This window comes from Gavia stellata, chromosome 14 (genome assembly GCF_030936135.1).
Source record: "Gavia stellata isolate bGavSte3 chromosome 14, bGavSte3.hap2, whole genome shotgun sequence".
In the NCBI taxonomy this organism is placed as follows: Eukaryota; Metazoa; Chordata; class Aves; order Gaviiformes; family Gaviidae; genus Gavia; species Gavia stellata.
Window position 1 is genome coordinate 6,513,671 of NC_082607.1, and position 17,427 is coordinate 6,531,097.

Below are 17,427 nucleotides of genomic sequence, written 5' to 3' on the forward strand. Positions count from 1 at the left end.
TTAGCTTGGTCCAAACAACTCCAAAACATCTGACAGTAAAACTTATGGCTTGGACTCCTATGGGCAAGACTTGTGCTTTCAGAGAAAGTTTCATCAGAATTTATCCTAATTTCTGATTGCACTTCTAGTTTGAAGCCAAACCCTTTCCAGTTTAAGAAAGTAAACAAAACCCCAACACACTAAAGGGATTAATCTCTTAAACGTTCTCTTTTAAGCTTTTCTGATACCAAATGTTAGAAGTAAATATATGTAACAAAGTAAACCATGAATTTTTACAAGGACAAGTGAACAGCCAGTATATTAGAAAGAACAACCCAGTTAGTTAGACCTTGGGAGTCACCTGACTGACAGTAATAAAAAAATAAAAATTAAACACAGAACAAAAAACACAGTGAAATTTTCCAGCTTATATACCTGCTATTTCAAAACATTAGAATTATGGATGGAAAGAAATGGTAATAATAGAACTTGGAATTCCATTCTTTGTCATGACCTGGTGACAGCTTTGAGTAATAACTAAGCCTATGAAGGACTTCTCACCATGGGGCTCCCGAACTACTGGCTACACACCAGCTACATCACAACCCCATTGAAAAGCCATTGATGGGGGGAAGACCTTGGAACACGGCTGTCGCTTCTTTGGTGTTGCAAATCAGTTTTTCTCAGCTAAAGCCCTCAGATTTCTCACATCCCTACATTGATGGCCTTAATCTTATTCCATCTTCATTCTAATTTGGGTCAATCAAGAGAAGCTAAGCCCCGTCCAAATTAATTTATAAAACTAAGATAGATTAACCTTTAAGGATGAAACTTCAAGTTTGATTTTTTGTAATTCAATAAGGAATAATGCTTAGATGAGGTTTACTCAGTTAACTAATAATTGCATCATTACATCATAAATGTTAACAGCTTCTGACTGCAACTAAATTTCCTCCGACACACTTTGGAAACTGTGTTAAGAGCATTAACATAGTTACTTCACATTTCTTACAGTCTTTGCCACCTTGCTTTGATACTGTAGATTATCTTTTGTGCTGAAGTTCTGGAAAAGTTAATTATCTACTCTGGTAGCTACTGCCTCAGAGATAAGTTTGGTTTTTAGAGACCACAGATTTGGAAGGTACCCTAAGGGGATCATTTAATCCTATCCCTTTCCTTACGGGGGAAATTTTCTGACAGATAATTGTGTAACATTTTAAATTCCAGTGCTTTTGATTATTTTTTTTTAGGTTCTTATTGTAAATAAAGAGTCTATTGGCTACACTATATAAAATATTTAGAATTATTTCTGATGCTCCAAGAAGAGCCACACACACTCCCACTGGCCCAGCTTTCATTATCCTTTATTAATTGTTATTGTTAAGAAAAGATCAGTCTTAACCTCTGTGAAATCTGACCGACTGTAACGGTTGAAAATTTTAGGACACACGAAGTACTCATTCTAGTTTTCCTACAATCAGTAGGTTCCCATTCTTATTATACTGGTATTTGAAGTAGCACTCTCATTAGCACAGATGTACTTCAGTTGCCATCTAGCAAAAAATGGCATTGAACAGACTCATTGAACAATGGCAAGCAAAATAACCAATTATGTATAAATTGCCTGAGTGCTTCGGGATCCCTGGATAAGTAACTACAACAGTCAGTCAGTAATATGATTGCAATCCAAGCTACAAGGCCATCTGACTACGCTTTAGATCCTTATCAGCGTATGTCCAGATTAACAGTAAGCACTATATCCGTAACAAGGTCATTTTCCACAGCATGTAGATATTTGCAATCTGACATATAAGACCACGCTCAGGTATCAAAAAAAAAAGGCAGCATTTTCTTACTGAGAGAATTTTTAATGTGTCTGAGGCTTGCCACCATGTGAAATATGGAGATACTACCATTTTCAATGCAGATACTATCAACATGTAATAATACAAATTTTCCTATTTATTACCAATTCAGAGACTTAATAATAAGAGTAATAAATCTTTTCACTATTCACACTTTAGAATAGATTAAAAAAAAAAAATCACAAGATGCTTCAGTGAAATCTTGATAAATTTACAAGACCCTTTATTTTTATCTCTTTCAAAACCGTTTAAGTTCCTCCACAACTGCATGCAAGTAAGGGACTGCAGCATTATGTCTGTCCTTTACAGTGTACCCTAATCCCTGTTAAAATGAAGCAATAAATTTGAAGATGCTTCAGTGTAGTAACAGCCAAACTAGCAAGTTACCTTAAAAATCAAAGTGTATTCCCTTCAGCTAGAGAAAATGCAGCTACATTGGAAAAGTGAGCAAAGGATACAATAAAGAATTAAAAAAACATCCGCTTCTATGTTATCATCTTTTGTGTATTCCACACGTTCAGAGCTACCAGTTTAGAAAGTCACTTCTTTACTTACTTCCTCTCTTCCTACTTTAGATTAGCACACTCACAGTGTTCTGAAGCCATAGCTGGTGGTGAAATGGAGCACCGCTGCAACACCTGCCATCTACCCTCAGAAAACACTTTTTTTCCCCTTGCACTCCCAATTACCTTTGGTCTGAGCAAAGCTGGACCCTCAGATATCACATACTAGATTAAAATTTCTTCTGATGCTATTGATGAGATGGGAGAATAAGCTCCATCCTACTCCAAAGAGACAGTCATTGATAATCAGCAGCTATCTCACGTCAGTTACTCGTTTGAGGACAACATGGCTGTAGTCAAAGAGTTAACAACCATAACACAACACCCTTTGAACTTTATTCCATATGGCTACTCCCACCATAACAGATGGTGTAGCTACTTGTTTTCAGTTTACTCCCGATGTACTGTTTTCTGTCTTCTGTTAAAACGACTGTGGCTAAACAGTAAAAATGACAGCTGCCCATCCCTGTTGTCCTTTCCTTGTAGCTTGCTATCTTAAAGCTCAAGGAGAACACTGCCGAAGGAGGAGATTGCTCATATGCTGCAGGCTTTCTGATTGCTGTTTTTCCTCCTTCCCACTCCTCCACATTGCAACAGCTTCTCTTAGCTGAATAGACTCGCTGCTGGCTGGGAAGAAAAAGTAGGAGACTCCAGAGAGGAGCCAGGGACTTGCTTACAGCAGGAGCAGACCCAAAACTAAGCTGCAGAAGTGCTATGGATGAAATAAATAAATCACCCTGAAGAATGTTTTCACAGTTGTTTTTCCCCCAGAAAAAACTACATGTACATAAGTGTGTACATAGCAGGCTTCAGTGACCTTTTGTCCTGCCATTCCTCTTCCCTCCATTGCCAAGAACACATGTAACTATTTTTTAAGCACATCAAAATTTCCGTTCCCATTTTCTAATAAACAAAGTTTTAAAAAAAAAATCCAGTTAAGTTGGCTATATGTGGGCTTTGAAACATGTCATCCACACACATTTAAACTACGTAATTTTACCATTATTTGACATAAGTGTTAATTTTACTACACTTCTCTATTATGTTTCTGTACATGTGTCTGACTGAGCTACCACTATCTGAGATTACCTTGTAAAACACCCGAGTTCTGAGCTCTGTGTTTGGTAGGTCACGGTTGTGAATGTTCACCTCAGTTCCACAAGCTTGTCAGCAAATGGGAGAAGAACCAAAACCAAATGAAACAAACAAAACACCCCAAACAAACCAAACACAATTCTAGCATTTCCTCCACAGAAAATCTCTATTCCTTGTGAATCAGGAAAAAGAAAAAACAAACCAAAATATCTTGAATTCTCCCACCTGTACTCCACACAGAATTGAGGGGAGAAGTTATGACAATTATTCAGGGATTGATTTTTAATCCTTTAAACTGCATAGCTACCATGTTTTTAAACATTTCCATCACCAAAATATCAATGCCCAGGCCATAAGCACTGGATAAAAGCGACTGGTTAGCAGGCAACATCTTTATAAAATCCCCAGTTAGAACTCCCAAATTATGGTATATTTTATCTTATATGCCAGTATAAAAACTGAATCAAAACCCACACAGATGCTTGACTAAAGTTATACGACTTGCATTTCATAACTTCAGACAAAGTTATGGTTTTCCGAATAATTTAGTTCTAGCTAGATTGTGTGCCTCAGGAAAGGCTTTATATGATTTCAATCTCTTCCTGACTCCTCCTCCATAAAGATGAGGTTCATATTTAATTCAAGCCATTCTCAGTCACTTCCTTCTCTGCCTTAGAAATGACATTCTGGCTGCCAAATAGCACAGTAACATGGCAGCAAGTAAGAGCTGTGATCATTTTTCAAATTGTACTTGGATAATGGATACAGGCATATTTCATGCAGATTACAAAACGGGGAGGTCTTCACTGAATTTTCACTATGATTTATTTTATAAAACAGAGATGAGCCTAGGAAGCAGGGCAAAAGAACCCAATCATTTATATAACATAATGACAACAACATGCATTAATTTACAATGTAAAAAGACATCTTTTGGGATTATTTCAGCCACTGTTCAATTAAGTCATTAGCTTTCATTTCTTAGTAAGACCCATTTAAAAATCATCCAAATGCCAACATCAAAATGAAGTAAGAATTATGTACTGCTAAATTATAAAACAATCTCCTTAATGTAGAAAAATCAATTCTGCAGGCAAGGTGAAATTTGTGCAAATGCCTATTTGGCAAGAAATAAGCATTATTCAGTCTTTTTAATATTTCTCAGGAGAACTTAAATTTATGTATCATCTGTTTACTTGAATTCATGTAATTACGACTGCAGACAAATGACCTCTTATGGCACTGTACTATACATAGGTTGATGGTACTTGCTCAGTAGTAAGAGCGTATCTCCTGTCTGGGAAGTAGTAGCGAGGTCATAGGTCCAAGATCCTGTGCAGATGCTCCACTCCAGCACTTTATCACACGTGTAATGCAATGTTTGGTAGTGTTGTGAGCATTTCTACCTTTCACTGCCTTTAGAGTCACAATTACAGCAGCTTCACTGTGAAATCCAAGTTTTCAAAGACAGTTTTTCCTCCACTCTAACCTGTGCTCCAAGTTGTTCACAGTCCCAACATTAGCATCTTCAAAAAGTATTACAGTATGTTGTGACTATGTATAAAAGCTTCCAATACCAATTAGGGTTTAAGACATTCATTTTGCCTAACAAAGTTCTGTGCAGATTAGGTCACCTTGAATCATTTACAGCACTAAGGAACATGCAGAGTTGGAAATCCCTGTCTTTCTGATGTTGTCACTGTTACAGGCATTTTTTCTTCTTCTTTTAGAGCTTACTTAACCATTTCAAGGACCCAGGTCACTTATTTTGTTAGAGGATCCATTTGGCAATCGTGCTTTGGCAACTCTTAAGTCTTCCATTATCATCATTTGATACCTTGTACTAATGTTTATAAGGTATGAATTCTTTATATTTCCAATAGATTATGGTTACTCTCTAAGTTGATCACTAGAATTGCACCATAGCTGAACAGGGAATTCCTTCCACTCAACAGTTCCATTTCACCCTAAGACAGGAAAAGTAAACAAAGATGTTCACGCTGTGTTTGCTACAGTAGTACAGAGAGTTATACGTGCCCAGGCTAATGGATGGTAAGCACTGCAGAACTTTCTGCTGCTATTCTAGACTGTCTAGGTTGAATCCGCTATTTCTGTACTACATCAATATGTAGCACAAACATAATCCAATTTTTGAGTCTATATTAGCCTCCACGTTCTCCAAGATGCCTTATGGTTAAACAAGAATAGCCAGCCAGGCACACGCTCACTGCCTGTTTCATTGCAAAACGTCAATTTTTCAATATGGAAAAACTGATACCCTGCTTTTGTTTTTAATCTATTTGCAACATCAAATATGAAGTACTAATGGTTCAGCATATATAGTGGATACTAATCTAGCTGGATGTAAACACATTTGCAATTTTTGCAGAGGCTGAAGGAAGAATAGATATGCTGAAGTGAATCGGTCATTGTCAGAATTACTTCAGTTACTTATCATGTACAATGCATACTGTCACTGGGAAGGTTATGTTTCCTTGGCAACTATCAAATACACTGTTAATGTCCCTGAAGAATTTCTAGTCAATAATGATTTCAGTCCTTCAAAGCTTGTTTTTTAAACTAACTTTTTGGTTAGTTTAACCCTACCTCCAGTTCGTGCATTTAATTAATTATTGTCAGGTAGCTGAACATATTTATGAAGGAAAGGTTTTAAACTATACCTTAGCTCTCTTTAGAAATTTAGAGCAGTGCATATGAAGAAATCAGAGATGTCAATGAGAAATAAAAACTTGCAAGGAACCTACCCCATCTTTCACAACAGAAGTCTAGAATCAAACTGAATTAAGGTGAACACTGAAATTACATGACAAACGCTAAATTCCCATTTATGTGTTTCTCTCTCAGGTAACTACTACTTCGACAACATGAAAAGCATATGCAGTTTTATTACAGAAATAAGGACAATGAGTGCAAATACTAAAGTAGAATGATAGAAAACACCTTTAAATTCAGTTGGCCTCCAAGCAGTTTTGAACACCCCTAAGGCTACTACAGACTACATCCTACTGAAAATTAAAATTTAGTTCTTAATTAAAAATTTCAAGTTCTGTGTTTAACTTAGCACAGTAAGAATAGGTATGTAAACTATGACATGGTTAGAGTCCTACTAATTTAAGAAGTATCTCAAGCATGGAAAGTTCCATCATACATTAGAAAAAAAAAAATCCGAGAAGGAAAAGAGACTTGAAGGATAAATAAAATCAGTTTTATCAGGTCCTCTTGTTGTCTAGCACCATACTATTTCTTTGAAAGTAGTTATATCAGACTCTTAAGCAGTAATGGAAGAATGACCTCTTCTCCTTACCCCTTATTATTTATTACCCATCAAAGTAATATACAGAAATGAAATTCAAGGTGCAGAATTATGTTGCTGACTAATTCTAATAGTATCCTATAAAAAAATAACATTACGATTAATTAAACAATAAGAACTTTAAAAAACATGTGGGGAAAAAAAAGGAACTTCCTCTCCATGCCAAGTTTCAAGACATTTGACCTTGTTTATGTAGTTGAGTAGGACAGCTTAGGGTTTTCAGTTATTTCTCATTTTTATTTCTTCCAAGGGCAAGGAAGAGAATCCTAGCTCAAAAATCTTCAAAAAGGCTGCAAACAGGGGAAGTAACTTCTCCAGAGTCACTAATAACAGTAAAGCAAGGATCTGTGGACATGGCCGTATCCAGTCTCTGTACTTCTTGTGGATTTTACTTCAAAAGGTACCCAAGCTAAAATTTCCTTTCTTTTCTCACCATACTGGAGCAAGATTCTACCCCTTAACTGTGCAAAACAAGGTTTGTTTCATTTTTTTGTTTATTTTAAGAAATTAAATTTGGCAGATAAACAGTAAATCTACTTCTAATATCTCTATAGTGTCCAGCTTATGAAACAAAAACACCAGAAAAGAGCTTTTACTGTTGAGAAAAAAAAGAAAACACCCAAACACACAAACCAAACCAACTGCAACACAACTCTACAAAAGGGCATTTTATCCTCTAACTTACTGTATATCAGCTCTACAGTTAAAGTTTTTAGATACAGAAATCATTCCTGGTGAGAGATGGCAACATTGTCTCTAGATTCAAATCTGCAAACTATTTAGCTGTACTAGTCACCAATGCTGACTCGGGAAACACGGGAAATTAGCTTGATATCAACAGCTGCAAACCTGCAAGCATACCTGAATTCAAAATACTTGTTTTCTTAATTTTATTAATGATGCCATGAGCATCATTTGAAAAGCAGTTAAAAATAATAGAAAAAAAAATATCTTCCAAGTCAGAAGACTATAAAGGGGATTAAATAAGACATTGATGGTAGTAATACGGATTAGTGATGTCTTTCATTGTTTCAGAAAACCACATTCAAATTCTATCTGGAGCAGAATTGACATGTTTTTTCCATCTCCCATTTTCATTAAATACTTACGAAGACATATAAAAACTTGTAAGGGGTCCCTATACAATTGGGCTACTAGTGGTGTGGGCTACTGGCCAAAGTGTTAGTTTACTTGTTTGTTTCACAGTTCTCCATTTATTATATTACCACCAAACAAAAAGCACCTAGAAATCTAAAGAATCATGCAGAAGAAATCTTGGAATATTAAAATACTTTGGCAAAATCAAAGTGAAAAAAATTCTTGATAAGTAGACCATTGATTTTTGTGTGCTGTAAGAAATTATCTACTAAGCATTAGTAGTCTTCTGGACACTTAAAGGAAAGCAGTGCTACAGCACTAGCACAAAGTTTTCAAGTCAGTGCATTGAAGCATCTGAGCTTGTATGTTTGAGAATTTAGACGGCTAAGCAAAATTTGAAATGAAACCAAATTAGATTACACATGCATTGTAAACAGTTACTGAGAAATTATTGCTATAAGTGCACCAAGTCAAAGACTACTAAGAGAGGTAATACACAGAAGTGAGACCGGAACCCTCTTTCATGTAAAAGATTTTATTTTATCGATATCTTACAATAATGCCTGCAGTAAAGGTAGGATAATTAGCAGAACAGAAAAGAATAAAAACATACACTGCAGCAGGAAAGAGTGAAAGGAAGATTGCAGATAATACTGAATAGCTTGAATTAAGTGTCAACCAGTGCTACCACTTAGAAATCCAATAGCTTCACATTTTGAAGCTATTAGTAACAGCCAGCAGCCATGCTTTACCATAAAGTTTTTCACACCACTAGCAGTTACTTTTCCTCCTCCAGCTACAAGTATTGTTCTTATTATATTAGTAAACAGCTGGTCCATTTTTAATACCTCTCATGACTTTTGCCTCTACATGTTACCTACCTTGGACAGCATAGCTAGCTACTGCCTTGTTTCCTTTTCAAGTTTAATGACAGAGATTAAAGGGCCCATGTACGCTAGTACTTCACACTGAGCACTGTAAGTCTTCAGTGGTCAGCATCTTCAGGAACTTGATCATAATTCAAGACTCTCCTGCCACCATCTATATTACAGTGGCCTTGAGCACTGCTGCCATCTCTGTATATGCTTATCCCTTCAGTTAAGACTACTATACCTCAATTTGTGTCACACCCCATCAGTTACCAGTTTCCCTTCTTCAGCATCTTTGCAAGGCTGTTATCCAGATAAAAGTAAGATCCTACTACTTCTCTGCTTACTTAAGGGTTAATTTTGAAACCATTCAGCTTCTTGTAAAGCGCACCTTAACATACCTTGCTACAACTGTAGCAGCCTCCACAGCTCTTCAACTGTACGTCCACAACATAACCACAGAAAACTGCCTTTAATATAACCTCCAAAGAAGTTTGCAGACTAATGTTGACACTGCCCTGCTATAATTTAATCTTTTTTATTTTAATATGAGATCTTTGCATATGTAATTGTTATTTCTAGAAGATAATTTGAATCTGAGAGAAAAGCAATTTCTTTGCGTCACAATAAGAATTTTCATGAAAAAGTTTCATTTCTAAGACTCCTACTGAAGATGAGAGCATTTCTATGATGTTCAGGTTATAATTTATGATGACATTTCTATTATATCATGCTAACAGACAAAAAAATTCTTCACTCTCCCCAATGTAAGTTTCAGTGCCTCATGTGAAACAAAATACCTCATAGAAGGCTACAAAAAGTTGGGAGTAATAACAATTATAACAGTGTCAGGGCTTGATTTCTATTAACTCAACATGAAGATGAACTACAAGAGTCATCAAGAGAATATACTGACTAAATAGCCTCTGTATGTAGCTTAAAGTCAGTATCCAGTAAAAGATACATCCATTTACAGAGTTCTTAGTATTTTCTAATGACAAGTGGCAGACATAGCGGAAAAGTAGTGTACAATAGTATTTAAAAATACTTGCTATGACAATAAGAAAATTTACTAAGGAGTTCCAACAAGTAGGTCTGTCCATTTAATTAATGCAAAACACTCAAATCCCCTACACCTTCTAATATGAAGGTCTTCACTAGATTTACATAAGTTGTTCTTTTGCTGTGTCTAATAAACCAAATCAAATTTATAATTAAGAATATATTACTTTCCTCAGTACTTTGTTACCTGAAAATTTTTAAACTATCCTAATATTCAAGTCAAGGGTTCTGTTGTCACACATCTTTCTTATGTTCCTTAGTGGTAGCACTTCAGCGAGGGGGTTTTGTGGTTGGTGGGGTTTTTTGGTCGGTTGGGGTTCTAGGGTTTTTTGTTTTGTCTTGTTTTTAAACACTATCCACAAGAATAAAAAGCCAAGCCATTTATTTTGAAATTAATATCTCCTGATCCAGCAGTAAATGCCTACTCACTACTCAAAATAACAAAAACAGGCAAAAGGTCTTTTCTTAAGGTTAAAATCAAACAAACATACATACATAATGTATGTGACTAGTGCAATCTGCCTTCTGCTTCTTAAAATGCAAGTATCATTGAAATGCATTTGTAGTTGTTGAATATTAAGAAATATGGGGGGAGGCATATTAAATTTGGAATGATATGGTTCACTTGAAGAGCTGACTTGTTTTTTTATAAAGAGTAATCTATGATAACTAAAACCACTAGAAGGCAGTCCAGTTATTTTCTTCAGAGCTGGCATTTTTCCTCATGACTAAAGCTTTGCTGTAGAAAAATCTCATCCAAAAAATAGTTTATGGGAAAAGGAAGTCGGTTGGTTTTGTAAGCTATAAAGGTCAAAATATTTCCGTGAAATATTCCCTTTGGAAAACTTGGAAACAACCTGTTTCTCCAAAATTTTATGACAGCTGGTAAAGCAAGAAAACATATGCTTTTTTGTATTGCCTAAATAAAAATGACTGATCTGACTTATTAACACTGATTCTCTCAAGAGGGAAACAAGAGCTTCCAGCAATTTTATGCAGTTCTTATTATACATGAGCAATATCTGCTTTTAGATGAGCAATATTTATCCTAAACATCAGTTTGCAGGATCAGTTAAAGGATTTAGAAGTTATGCTTCCAAATTTATTAGCTTACATGGAAACTATTTTTCAGTCTATTGAGAATGATTAACTGAAGCTTTTAAGGCTACAGAAATAAAAACAAGCAGTAAGGTCTGATAAAAGTCACGCCTGTAATTATCTGATTCATAAACCACAGAAGTTCAGTTACTCGTATTTTGAAAAAGATTTTGGAGTTTTCTTTTCCATACACTTTTAGATTTCAAAACCAGGGAAGAGACTATACTATATTCTGATAATAGAATAATAAATTTGTTGTAGTAGAAAAATACAAAAGACTAAATAAATTAACACAGATATGTAAAAACAATAGCCTAGTAAAAACATGTACAATAAAAATCCATACAGCTTCCAGAATAGATGACGAGTAAGCGTAACAGGAATAAATAAGAAAATCTACAATTAACTGGTAATCTTTTAAGGAAGTGTGCCTATTAAATCCCACTCAGATTCTCTAAAATAACAAAAACTAGAATAGCAAGATCTTTCCATTTATATAGTAATCCTCCTTGTTCTAGATACAAATTGAAGAGTAGCACTAGAGAAGCAGTCTTCCACCACCATATCAATGAAGTTAGCTCACAGTATAAGTTTTCACTTGCGGACACAAGAACAGTTGAGAGGCACAGGCACGCTGGCTACATTCAACATTCTATCTAAAGAGATGTACATATGCAAGAGCATTGACGTATAAGGTATAGATAGATGAGTGCCTGACACCTTTCTATCACATACTTTTTTTCTGCAATCAGCTTAACTCCCTGCTGAGTACAGGCCAGACTTGCAAGAACCCTGAGAAAAGGCACTCAGCAGACACGTTTTACCCAATACTTGCAAGCTCCCTGTCAACATTCAGAGAAAACACTAAAATTTTGTGCATATAAAGGCTGCTTGGCTTAAAATATACAGTAAACAGGATCTGGAATGTTATTAATAGCTTCAAAAATAGCTGTTAGACAGTTATGCTGTTTGCGTTCCTCATACAGACTGGACGACTTTCCCACTATTATATATAATGACTCTAATACAGTATTCTTACTTACGCATTTCAACACGTAACAATTTTTTTTTTTTTATCTTCCAGGAAGCTGCTTCTACTTCTTCAACATAATCCAGGTATGTAACACTGGGATGCTCTCCCTATCAAGAAGCAGAACAACAACAAAGACTTCCAAACTTACTCAATAAACAAACGTTTTAGTGCTGACAGATGACTAATCTTTCACTAGTCATAAAACAATTTTGATGCAAGTATTGTGAGCCAGCTCTCTTTAGGTGGCAAGTTTGTTGGACATGCAAATTTTGTCCAGTTAATCTTTAACAAGGTGCAGTCTCCCTTTCCTACTCAGCAGGCTCAGTCATGACCTAGAGCGCACACATTCAACACTACGTAAACTAGAAGCTTTCATCTTGTTAAACTGCATCAGTTCTTTGAAAGATTACAGCTTACCACTAGCAAGTTCAGCAGCTTTACCACAGAAGCTCCAATATTGATAAACTCTCCCAGCTACTGTCAAGGCAAAAAACCCTGTTCTCAAAGGATGAGCTCTGTGCTGAACTACACACAGCAAGTCCTCTCATAACAGTTCAACAGCTACTTTCCTATGTTACTTTCAGGTATCCCTTACGGCTTCCTGAAGAATTTCCTGCCCTCTAAATGCTTGCAGAGATCAAGTATTAAATTAAAAATCAATGTTACCTTTCCACAGTTTCTCTGCTTCCCTTAGCGAGTGTCAAGTATCACAGCACAAGCCACATGCAACGCTCTGATCATTTTGCTCTTTGGCAGCCAGCAGAACTTTGGGCACAGCTTAATGTTAAATGGGATTAATAATGTACGAGATTGTCATTTGATGGTAAAAGAGAGAGATTAAGCCATGTAAGAAAAGAGGACAGGAACTCGTTTACCACCCTCAAAAGTTAAGGGCATGTTTACTTGACCAAAAGTTAAATTGGTGAATTCATTTATGACTGCAGGCTACCCCAAAACTCTCACTAGTTAATTAAAAAAAAATTCCGTCCAGAGAGCAGTCTGCTTCCACTGCCCAGGCCATAAAAAGCCCAGCAGAACCAACAGGGCTTAAGGAAATACATATCTGATTTTCACACTGCATAGGAAGAGGGGAGGAACTATTTTGCAGTTTATTGCTAAAAGTAGCAAAATTAAGATTCCACCATTGCTGTATTGGGATGGGATTAAAAACAAAGCTACAGAAACACATCAGAACTGTACGGCCTGCACCAAAGGTGTCCGAACAGAACAATTAACTCTCCAATAAAACATCATCCGTTGTTACATCTTCTCAATTGGGAGGGGGAAGGGACACTAGACAATGATTTAATCTTAAAAAGAATAGTAAAGGAACTGAAGTTTTTAGCAGGAATTATCAAGTGTGCAGCAAATAATCCCTCAATTTAATAGCTCCACAGCACAGAAGATTAGATCACCCTTAAATACAGTCAACATTTGTGGATTGCTGAATATTGGTTGGGGGAAGTCAAAGTATCCTGTAATGCTCTCATTTTCTGACAAGATTAAGCACAGCAAACACCAAAATCTCCCCAAATAAAAGAGAATGCCACATTTTGAAGACAGACCTTAATAGAGATTTCTCAAGCACAACTGAGAAGTTAAACGAACTCAAGAACCTTTGCTGAACTCTCATCACACAGTAAAATGAGTCCTTGAACAAAAGAAATTTTCTAACCACAATAGGAAATAAAATAAAAGCTCCCCCCCAACGAAATTGCTGGTTCACCACCGGCCACTGAGTACCCTTCTACTTCAGAGGAACAGAATGAATGATTTTCCTCTTCCACTCTTTATGAAAATAGGTTTTCCTAAGTATTACAGTACTACTGGAGTCAGGTTAGGGTTTTTTTTGCTTGTTTTGTTTTTACTTTGCCTGATACTTGTAAGCAATAAACTGATGAATTCATCTTGCTATGTTTTTTTCCAAATGCGAAAATATTACAGCCCACTGCGTTTTCATCACACTAAACGTTACATCCTTCTTTGCTGAAGCCTCACAATGCTCCATGAAAGCAAACATGACTTGCAGATGTCATACAATTAGCTTAGAGACTTTTAGTGCAATACTGGTCAGGCCAGCATTAGATACCATCTACCACAGAGACTTTAGCATCTGAGTTTTGGGATCTAGTGTTCTGCGTGCTAATTTCTACAAAAGCACCCAACCAAACAATCTTGGTATATGTTTCTCAAATTAATCCAATAACCACATATGTGAGAAATTAGAGCCAAGCCAAGAGAGAGAAAAGACATAATAATAGAACAAAAGAATAAAAGGAAAACTGAGACAAAATACAGTGATTTAACCCACATTATAGTGGGATATTTGAAATATGAAATTCCTAAGAAAAACTCCTTAGGATAGAAAGGCAGATGAGGCTGCAGGTCTTTGAATCATAACATGCCAAGACAGCTCCTTAATCTTGCAGCCTATCTATAGTAACATTCTGCAGTGCTACAGAGCTAAGTTATTTTTACTTTCCTCTCACTGTTCTTCCCATGGTATCTCATGCTAATGTGTAAACTGAGTAATAGACTTTCAGCAAAAATCAAATTTTCCAGTTATTCTTATTCCAGTGCCTACCCTTTTGGAGAATCTCAGTAAGGCTTGTCAGTGAGGAATCAAACACTTTTTGCACCACCATGCCTCCTATCCCGATAGTCCTCCAAAGATGAGATGAACACATAAGGATTACTTTAGTTGTTTCTTCACACATGCTAACTGTAGCCAATGTTTTGTGTCTGAACAGATGCTTTCCTAGCCTCAACAAAAATGATATTAAAAGATACAGTATGTTATTGATATGGATGTATTCACTCATTAGCCACTCATTAGACCCATTATGCATTAAGTGCTATTTAATGCAGGTAACGGAGGATGACTTACAGTACACTGGAAAAAGTTCAGTACATTCAGAATGGAAGAAAGTTACTGTACTAATAATTTGCCCAAGTAGAAGAAAAATCATTACATTATCTCATACTACCAAATAAGCTTGTGCAGCAACTCATTCACTTAATAGAACTGAACTGGCAAATAAAATTACCATTTTCAGACCCCTCTCTGTGAACACAATTCCAGGTCAAGTCCACACGGTCTTTAGTTCCTGTATAGTGTTTCACTGTTGTTATTAAATTCTGAACATTCCTGTGAAAACCCATGAGACCCCCCAATCCTGCAGAACTTCAGTAGACTATATTCACACCAAAGATGGGTTTGTCAGTACCAAGCAGAAGACTTACAGACTCTAGAGCTGAAGGACAGTCTTGACACTTGACGCTGTAAAATTTTGGTAGACATTTGAAGTACATTGTATTAATACAAATTAAGAAATTAAGTGAACTCATATTTTTTCCACAGTATAATCCACTGCTTAACAAATTCACGAATATTTTAAGGCAGCCTCAAAAATGTTATATATACTTAAGAAGCACCTTTAAGAATTACAGTTTCCACAGTTAAATCACAGAGCAGCTCAAGTGTTACTTGCAAAATTTTAAAAGGCCATTTAAATTTTACACAAAGTACACAACTTTCACTACACAACTTGGACTACACATTTCAAGCTCAGTTTTGGCATTCTCACTGACATCTTCCTTTATAGGCACATCTAATGCTTACTTGTAGCTATGCTAAACTGACAAGAACGTCAATACAAAAAAAATAGTTTCTCCACCATTAAGGAGGACTATCATGATCAGCATTTTGGCAATTTTAAGTAATTTGTTCTTATTTTGACTATTGCTAATTTCTAAACACAGGCCAAGCTTCCTTTTGGACAGGGTAATTTCATTTACTTTTTAACTAGAAATTTATAAAGAGAAGTTCAGCATTATTTTAGAAAGTACAGGGATTATGTGTAATCAGGCCTTACAGACAGTTGTACCATCTAGTACAGCAACAGAAAAACGTAGTATTCATCCACTTTTAATCTCAACCAAAGGGGAATTCTCAAGAATGGTTAAACAGGCACTTTGATCAGAGTCCCAGGAGCATCCCTGTATGAATAGAGCGTAAAGTGGAAGTAGCAATTCTAGTTTACTTATAAAAGTGTAACAGCTATTTTAGATGCAAGTTTTCTTGACAATTGCTTCTAAATTAAACTATTAAACTTCCAACAAGAAAAGTATTTTAGCAATTCCTCATCACACCAAGCAGGATGAGTATGCAATGCAGTGTTACACCTACAGGGACTGCGTGAAAACAGAGGGAACAATAAGGAACTAAATCTAATTTAAGAAATCTGGCAGAAAATCTAGAGATAATTCAAGCTGGGATGTTCTGTTCTACATTAGAAATATAAATTATAATTAGATCATCTTAATTACTTTTAACATTTATTTATAGAACAGTTTTTGTTAACATTTGTTTTCCTAAACCTTCAGTTAGTTATTTCAAATACACAGTTTAAAGCCTAATTATTTTGCAAATTTATGGTAGCTGAACATCAGAGCACAAGTATTGGAACACCACCACCACCCCCATCTGCAAGACAAAAAAAAGTGTCTACCTCAGAAGTTCCAGACAATTAAAAAGGACAACTTTGAAATCCAATAACAGATACACACGTGCATGTACATGCACGCACTAGCAGTATATCCTCATACAGTTCATTCTAAGCCATCATGTTCTCCTGTAAAAGTTGTCATAGTGTAAGGCTGCTACTGTATCAAGCAGTCATATAAATACAGAAAACAAAGCCTGGCTCCAAACCATTCAATTATACGCAAATAAATAATCACAAAATTATTTTGTCTTCCTGTATCTTCCCTCTCCTATGGAGACTTCATTTAAACTGAAAGCAAAACCAGGTCTTGATATTTAGTACCAAGTGCACTTGAATAAACTTCAGTAAACAAATCTGTGAGAGGTAAGATGTATCAAGGAACGTGTGGACGTGGCACTGCGGGACATGGTTTAGTGGGCATGGTGGGGTTGGGTTGATGGTTGGACTTGATGATCTTGCAGGTCTTTTCCAACCTTAGTGATTTGTGATTATGTACTAAATTACAGAGCTCTTGTCAGCCAATTTTAGACGCAAGACTTGGGGGGGTGTGTGTGGAAATTTCCATTAAGCAAGTCACTTCAAAGCAGTCACCATCATCATTTTCAAACTCAAACTATGTCATACCACCAATAATGTTACATTATGCCTTATTCTTCTTTGCCTCAGTTGTAACACAAAAATCAGTTAAAATATATTCCCAGCAGCCAATGTTTTTTCAGGTTGGAAAGCATTTAGAATTCACATGCCTACATTACCCTTTCCTTCTATTCATTACTGTTCTATTTCCAAGACCTTATTTCCACAAATATTCTTCAAACACCTTGCTAACTTTCTCCTCATTTCCATCTTCCTTACTGATGGTACAGCTAGGAATTGACGCTTAAGAGTTTGTCATCCAGATGATGACAGAATCATTTCTTCAA